The following is an 8,371-nucleotide window of genomic DNA, read 5'->3' as shown; positions in this document are numbered from 1 at the left end:
TCCAGAATTATACATTTGATTTTCAGATAAGGAAAGAAATCAATATATTTTGATGATAAAAACATAACCATGGAATCCGTGGATCTTTATCAAGCTTGAACATAGAAGTGTAACAAAATGAATTTAAATTAATCAAATTTTAATACTTATTCTGGATTTTTTTCTGCAGGGGAAATAGCAGCTCATCCTTTATCATGTGCACAGAAAACTTTGATGCTTAACCTGCATTTTAGGCCAACCCATCTAACCAGGAGCTTTAATTCTAGGCATGCTTTAGTTTTCAAAATTTTCCCCAGGCGCTCCAGTAAAGAATGTCTTTGATTCTCTGCAAAACTGAGTCTGATATAGCTTTTTATAAATAAATACCTCATTTTTTAAAAAAACATACAGAATAACTCCAGGACATAAGGAAAGTATCTGCAAACTTAAAAAAATCTTGTCAACAATTAGACTATAGCTCTTCTGCAAATGCAGTTGACAAAATTGAAATAATATTTTATATTAGCAATGAAGTTTTCAAGTAGCTGTGAGAAGAGTCTATGAACGTGCCCCAGCTACAGGTCCATCAGCTGGAAAATGTAGAGATTTTACAAAATTGCCATACTCTCCTTAAAGCTCATCTGTGCCCCTTAAGCTCTGTGGTTATGCTGTGCAGTGGGTGAGTGGCAGGTAGAGCATTTGTGAAGTGAGTCTTTCAGGAATAAACCCAAATAGGTCAGTGTGGAAGACATTTTATAAGTGGAGCTACTGCAGTCAAGATTATGTGGATCCAATGTCTCAAAAATCAATACAGCAGAGTTGCACCCATTTACAACTCAGCAGAGTTGCACCCATTTACAACGGGCCTGAATTTGGATCAGTAGCTCTTTATTCTTCTTCCTGTTTCTACTTGCACCTCTTTCCTGTTATGAAGGCAATAGAGTGTTCCCATTAACGCACTTAAGCAACACTAAATATTATGATTGTGTCTCAGCCCACTAGAAAACTGTCAAATTGATAGTAAAAATCCCATAGGATTTTCTCTTCTCTTTTTTCTCCCCTCATCCAGAACACTGCAGGGAATTCCCGAGGTTTAAGCTGAACATTTGGGAGTACCTCACACAGTGCAAAATACTAACAGAATCCACAGGGAATTGATGTGAGTATTGCATATATTGGTTTCCTCCATGCCTTTGGTTGCTTGATAGCACTCTGTGCACTGTAAGCTTGGAGGCAAGTGTTGAAAGCATTCAGAGCATTAGGTCCCTCAGTCTCTACCCATAGGCAGGTTCTAAACACAAACACACGGGCGCTTTACCAGGGCTGCCAAAAAGTAAGAGGTGCAGATGCCATAGGCACAATTGATATAATGGTTAAAAATAGGATCAAAGCACCAGTTCTTAACCCAGTCCCTAAGGATTGCCCAGTGCTGGGGACAAGCACAAGAGCTGCTGTGCAGAGGCCTGTACACTCAAGTTGTCCAAGGTAGAAGAAGCCCAGCTCAGCAAGCCGTGTAAAGTTGTGTATAGAAGTAAGCAAGAGTTAAAAATACAGAACCTGGTACAAACTGCATTACTGAAGTTAGGAGAACTGTGATAAGGGATCTTCAAGGTTCCTGGTAAAGTTACAGATTAGCATAACAATGAGATGAAAAGGTTCAGCAATGGAGGAAATGTTTATAGTTAATCAACACAATGTGTTCTAACTGATTCATTTTAATAGGATGAGGTTGCCAGCCCTTCTTGGACTTAATTGTGGGATGCATGGGCTGTAAGAAGCGAGTTATACAACCATGGCTACATCTCCTGGGACCCAGGATCCACCATAACACCTCGGGCATTAGTCAGCCTGACCCTGGAAGGCACCCATTAGGCAGCCTGACCCTGGACCAGGCTAGAGAGAGGGAACCAGACAACATCACCACTTCCACCAGCTTTGGCTAAATCCAAAGCGCTACTTGGGATGCGCCGAGCCTGTGGTTCCTACTTTGTACTCACCCCAATGTGTCATTTTCCTTCCCCACCTTATTTGTCCTTTTTTCCCCTTCCTCGTCTTTTCCTTTTGTCTTCTGTCTAGTAAGAGTCTGGCTTAGCTGTCAAGTCAACTTCTGCAACAGCATGGTGAGGCTGTGACCGGAGAGGCTAGCTAAAAGCAATGTTTTAAACAGCCTGACACTGGTAAATGTTTGCCAGTTCTGGAAGTGGCTGATAAAGTCTTGTGTTGGGCTGTATTTCTCTAATAGCAAGGATGCAAATAAAAGTCAGCACCAGAGACAGAAGCTGCATTTTCTATCTTGGTAATTCTTTTCTCTCCCTTTTTGTGGATTTGTCTTGTCAAAAAGGAAACAAGATCAGTTTCCAACAGCTCCAGACCATCTAAACTTTCTCTCCTTCCCCTCCAAATTAATGGCTAATGCCACATAAAAAGACTTAAGGAAAAGAGAACAAGTGAACTTGTTAAAATGAAAGCCTTCCTTAATACTTGCTTTAAACATGTAACTTTCTCTTTTTTCTGGGTGTTGAATGAAAGGGTAAAGATTTTAACGGTGCTTGTAACAATGGAAGTGAGCTTGACATGAAAACGCAGATCACATCTCACTGCTTAATGCTGTAACAGTGAACAAGGGTTTTGTTATCACTTGACTCCTAGCTGGGCCTTGAGACATCCATCTCCTTATCAACACAACACCACATCCTTGGGGCTACTCAGCCCACTGCCATGGGTGCTCCTGCAGATGAGACTGCCAGCCGCTTGCGGGCAGTAGGCAAAAGGCTGCTTCCCTTGCCCTTCAGTGACAGCTCTCAGGCTGCCTGCTGCTCAGCCTCCCACATACAACCAGCTCCCAGGCTGATACCTCCAGCCTACTGCTCCTGCTTTCATACAGCCTCTGACTTGCGTCTGAACCTACCCCCTGGCACTCAGTTTGGATTTCCCTTTTCTGTATACTAGGAATTATGGAGCCTTCTTCTGGGCGGATGTTGAACTGCTGGGGGTAACAGTGCTCTGTAATGAGCCAGCAGGTTCAGTAAAATACTCCTTTTCATATACAGAGCTGTTTTTTGAGGGGGAGTGAAGGGGTGCTTGCTGCTTAGGAGAGGCCAGACCCATCAGGCCAGTGTGGTTCAGTGAGAGTGGGGTGAATGTCTCACTTTACTGACCCTTTAAGAGGTAGTGCATGCACACACCTAACAATTGCAGCATCCTATGGTATATGCACTAGTGATCCAGGGCACCTGACCACACTCTGATGAGACTGATGTGCCAGCTGGGTGGTAGCCTATCAATCACCTTGCTGCTGAAAAGGGTTGGAGTGGAGAGAAGAATCCTGTTCCCTCTTCCACCAATAGCACAAATGCTTAGCAGGGGTCAGCTTATTTGTTTGTTTTTAATAGCATACAACTCTATAATGGTTACATTGGCACATAAACTTCATTTTTGGCTTACTCATTTACATGCAGGTAAATGAGGATGTGAGACAGTGTGCAGTTAGGCCATATTACTCATTAATTATCCCTAAACATTACAATAATTCAGAAAATGCAACTTTGTGCAACTTGGAGTGGGCGAAGAAGCAAAACAAATCTGTTTTACACTGGGACTCATTAGGTTTGGAGAAAAAAGCCCAGTGCTATATGGATACTTTTGACATTTCTATTATCACCATGCAGAAAGAGGAGTTCAAATTACTTTAGCAGCATTATACAAACAGACAGATAAAGTGTAAAATGTTAGTCTAACAATTATGAGAGCAGTGAGAGAGTGGAAGATGAAACAGACTTTACTTGGTCACCAGGAAAGCATCACTATTCTGAGGAAATATGAGGACAATTGATCTTTAGATCATGTTAACTTAAAGCCACTGCTGGTGCATTTTTAAGAATGCATTCAGTTAAAATCAATTTCACACAACAGATTCCAGTGCCTGTTCCACGCAAAACTTTTTTAAATAATAAACATGGAGAGATGGTGTGATTTTCTACCAGGGAAGCAGTTTGAAGAGTTCTGGAGAAATTCTCTGCTCTTTGTGAATGCTCTCCCTTTGTTTGCAGAAATGTAAAGGTGAATTAAGCCTGCTTGAACTGATAGAAGCAGTTTGTAGACAAAAGGTGTTCTTACATTTCTGACATGTCAACAACATCTGCTTTCTTCTTAAATGAGCCACTGAATGAATGCCCTCATACAGTACCACTGAAGCATGCAACATAGCTGTACTAAAAGCCTTTTCCTGCCCCCTGGATACACTTAAGAAAATAATTCTAAGTGAAAAGATGATATACCAACAGCTAAAGGGAATGCAATCAAATTCCGAGAAGATAAAAAAAGAAATAAATCATAAGCAGTGATCTGCATTTCTGGTAAGTCCCAAATTTCCTTGCTTTCAGCAATTCCACCAAGATCACCTTGCAGGGCAGACTCCAAAATGTGCCCATAGCCTATGGATTGGAGCAAAGTGTTTGGCTCCAAATTCTTTAGCAATGAAACCCCATTTCTTCAGAATGCAGTCAATGTAGTCTGGGGAAGATCAAGAGAAACATCTGGAACATGGTGAAGCCATGTATTTCTTCCCCAGGGAGTAACAAACTGAGGCAAGACGGTCCTGAAGTTTGGTAGAGTCAGCCTGGTGAACTCCAAGGAAGTGGAGGGCTCAGCCAGGTCTCTCCGCTTACCAACTGCAAGCTCTCCTCAGAGTGGCCCTGCCAAGCAGACCTGGTTGTTGACATAAAAGATTATACTTCTGGCAAAGACCCAGGGAAATTCCAGACTGAAGACCTGGCTCTGAATCAAGAGAGAAGAGACACTTACAAGGAGAAAGTAGCTGCCTTATGCTGCCTTCTCAGAAAGCATCAGCATCCCTTTACTAGCCAGGAGTCAGAAAACTAAGGGCTCTGATAATGTCTGACAGTAGTCATTGGAGTAGGTTCCAGAGCTTCAGTGATACACAGAGACTCAATGTTTCCTGAGGGAACTCCATCCTATCGCTGCTGCATGCATCGTTTTAGCTTATCACTAGAGTCTTTGGCATGAAGCAATGAGCCCCACTGTATACAAGCCACCCAACACATGTGCATTTAAGACTATGATTTTGTAAAGAAGGACTCAGCATCCAAAGCTAACCCGGATGGGTGCTAAATGGGAGTTAGCCCTTTTGCCACTGGATCTATTCAGTAGGGGTATTTGTGGGATTTGATAGTAATGGACTATTTGCATTCCATTTCTACATCTTCCTCCTTTCAGCTTTCCTCCTGGTTAGTTTAAATAAAACCATTCAAGGTGGACTGTCCACTCCCTGTGTTATTTCTTTCCACTTGTAAACTCTCTGTAACCTCCTTACATTGCAAGCATCACTCCTATCACGGTACGTGAGTTACTCTGAAATTCCCTGTCAAGTTTCCTGGGGAAATAAAACAGTCATGATGTGAAGACTGTGTCTCCAGATGGAGACACAATGCATTCTCCAATCTGGTACCAGATATATCCTCCTGGAAAATCCTCCCACCACAAGTTTCTCGTAGCTCCATTTGTCCTGCTTAAAGCTTAAAGATTGCTGCTCAGAAAACATCCTTGCCCTTGCCAAGACGTAAACGGGTGTAGTACCAGGATTAACATTACTATGCAGTTGGACCAAATTCATCAATGCTATAACTCCATTTAAATCAGAAAATTAAGAACAGGGATTAATTTTAATTGGACAATCCCACACACCTTTCTGAGATGAACTATTTTGAAACACCTTTTTTGGGACACTTCCTTTATCACTATTAGCTAGAGCCAGGTGGAAACTGGATTTTCCATGTAGCAGTAAATTGTGATTTTGAATTTTTTCCATTCCAAAATGGAAAAATTGAAATTTCCCACAAACTGAGATTTAAAAAAACCAACAACCAGTGTCAAGTCAATTGAAACATTTTAAAAAGTTAAATCAAATATATATAGAAACAATTATTTTTGTTTCAAAACTAGCAAAAAAAATGAGATGTTCTATACCGAAAAAAGTCAAAATGAGATGTTTCAATATTATCAGAATGCTGTGTTTCAGGTTTTTTCCCTAAACAAAATTGTCAAAATTGAAACATTTTGACCAAAACAGCATTTTTAATCTAAACCATTTTGATGAAAAATTTCCAACCAGCTCTACTATTAACACTTTGAAGGAATGAACAGAGATAAATTCCTACCTAGGCAAGCAGAATATTACCCAAACTGGAGACTATATACTTTGAGAGGCTGTATAAAGTGCTCAGTGGAACTCTTTCCCAGTCCTTTCAAATGAAGTGCGACTGATCATAACTCCTCCTTCTCTTTTAGCTCTGTAACATCTTGACTGTTTTGACCCCACTCACACTGCAGCAAAGACAGCCGTAGCAGTTCAAACAGTACATTCTTAAATCACCAAATGTGAAATTCCTTGTATAGGCTTCTAGGTCAGAAGTAAGATTTTTTTTTTCATTCTTTTCTCCTCCCCATGAGCAAGAGCCAGATTTTTTTTAAATGTGAAGTCCTATGGTAAATTTTCTGGGTAGGTCCTTGTCCCCTGCAGAGTTTCCACCTCCTCAATAAAAAAGGTGCAGTTATTTAAGGCTGTGGCATACAAAGCTTCCCACCCCATCTCTTAAATGCCCTGTCTTTTCTTCCTTTAAAATAAACAGATTCTGTTAAAATCTAGTCTATTGCTTAGATTGAAACTCAGAGAGACTAACTAGAACAGCTTCCTATAAGCAGGTGCCAGGGTAAGGGTATGTCTACACTAGTAGAGTTACAGCAAGGGGAGTTACAGTGCCGCTGAGAGAGCGCTGAAGGGAGACCGCTGTTGTGTGTTCACACTGTCAGCTGCCTGTGCAATAGCGTGTTCACACTTGTGGCACTTGCAGTGGTATTCAGAGCAGTGCATTCTGGGCAGCTATCTCACAGAGCATCTCTTCCTCTTTTGCCACTAAGAGTTGTGGGAAGGTGGAGGAGGTCACGGGTCAACCTGGGTCCTGTCCCAATGCCCCCTGGTACATTGCTTCACATCTCAGAAATCCCTGTGCTTTCATCCACCTTTGGCGCCATCTTTCAACTGTTTGTGTACTGTGCGATCTGCCTCTTCTGTCTGCAGGAATGGATCCTGCACTGTTGACCAGTATGCTGCTCGCTCTGACTAACATGTCATGAGTGGCAGTGGAGTTATTCCTTAAACTACAAAGGAAAGAGGAGTGTGACACTGATCTTGCCACGCATAGTAGCTATGACACGAAATTGCTTGTGGTATTCACGGAAATGCTGACCACAATGGAACACTGTTTTTGGGCTCAGGAATCAAGCACTGAGTGGTGGGATTACATCGCTGTGCATGTCTGGAATGACAAGCAGTGGCTGCAGAACTTTTGGATGAGAAAAGCCACATTCATGGGATTGTGTAATGAGGTCACTCCAGCCCTGTGGTGCAAGGACAAGAGAATGAGAGCTGCCCTGCCATTGGAGAAGCGTGTGGCAATTGGACTGTGGAAGCTGGCTACTCCAGACTGTTACCGATCGATTGCTAATCAGTTCAGAGGAAAGTTGACCGTTGGAGCCATGTTGATGTGTGCAGGGCCATTCATCACATACTGCTCCAAAAAACCATGACTCTGGGCAATGTGTGTCACATTATGGATGGCTTTGCACAAATGGGCTTTCCTAACTGTGGAGGGCAATAGATGGCATGTATATTCCAATTCTGGCACCAGACTACCTATCCACCAAGTACATTAATCGGAAGGGATATTTCTCTATGGTTCTCCAGGCACTTGTGGAGCACCGTGGGCATTTCATGGACATTAACAAAGGCTGGTCCGGAAAGGTGCATGACGCACGCATCTTTTGGAACACTGGCCTATTCAGGAAGCTGCAAGCAGGGACTTTCTTCCCGGACCAGAAGATCACCGTAAGGGAAGTCGAAATGCCCATTGTGATCCTGGGAGACCTCACCTACCCCTTAATGCCATGACTTATGAAGCCATACACAAGGCACCTTGACAGCAGCAAGGAGCAGTTCAACAACAGGCTGAGCAAGTGCAGAATGACTGTTGAGTGTACTTCTGGCCACTTAAAGGCCCACTGATGCTGCCTATATGGGAACATGGACCTGACCGATGATAATATTCCTATACTTATAGCCGAATGCTCTAGGCTCCATAATATTTGTGAAGGGAAGGGTGAAAGCTTCACTCAGTGCTGGACCTCTGAGGCTCAGCACCTGGAGGCTGAATTTGAACAGCCAGAGATCAGGGCTATTAGAGGGGCGCAGCATGGGGCCATAAGGATCAGGGATGCTTTGAGGCAGCAATTTGAAGCTGAAAGCCACTAATATTTGTTGCTATGTTTGGGAGTGCAGTGCTTGTAATGCTAGGAGGTGATTGTGATTGGTGCAGAT

This window comes from Dermochelys coriacea, chromosome 1, assembly GCF_009764565.3.
Source record: "Dermochelys coriacea isolate rDerCor1 chromosome 1, rDerCor1.pri.v4, whole genome shotgun sequence".
In the NCBI taxonomy this organism is placed as follows: domain Eukaryota; kingdom Metazoa; phylum Chordata; order Testudines; family Dermochelyidae; genus Dermochelys; species Dermochelys coriacea.
Note: the sequence above shows the minus strand (reverse complement) of the source record.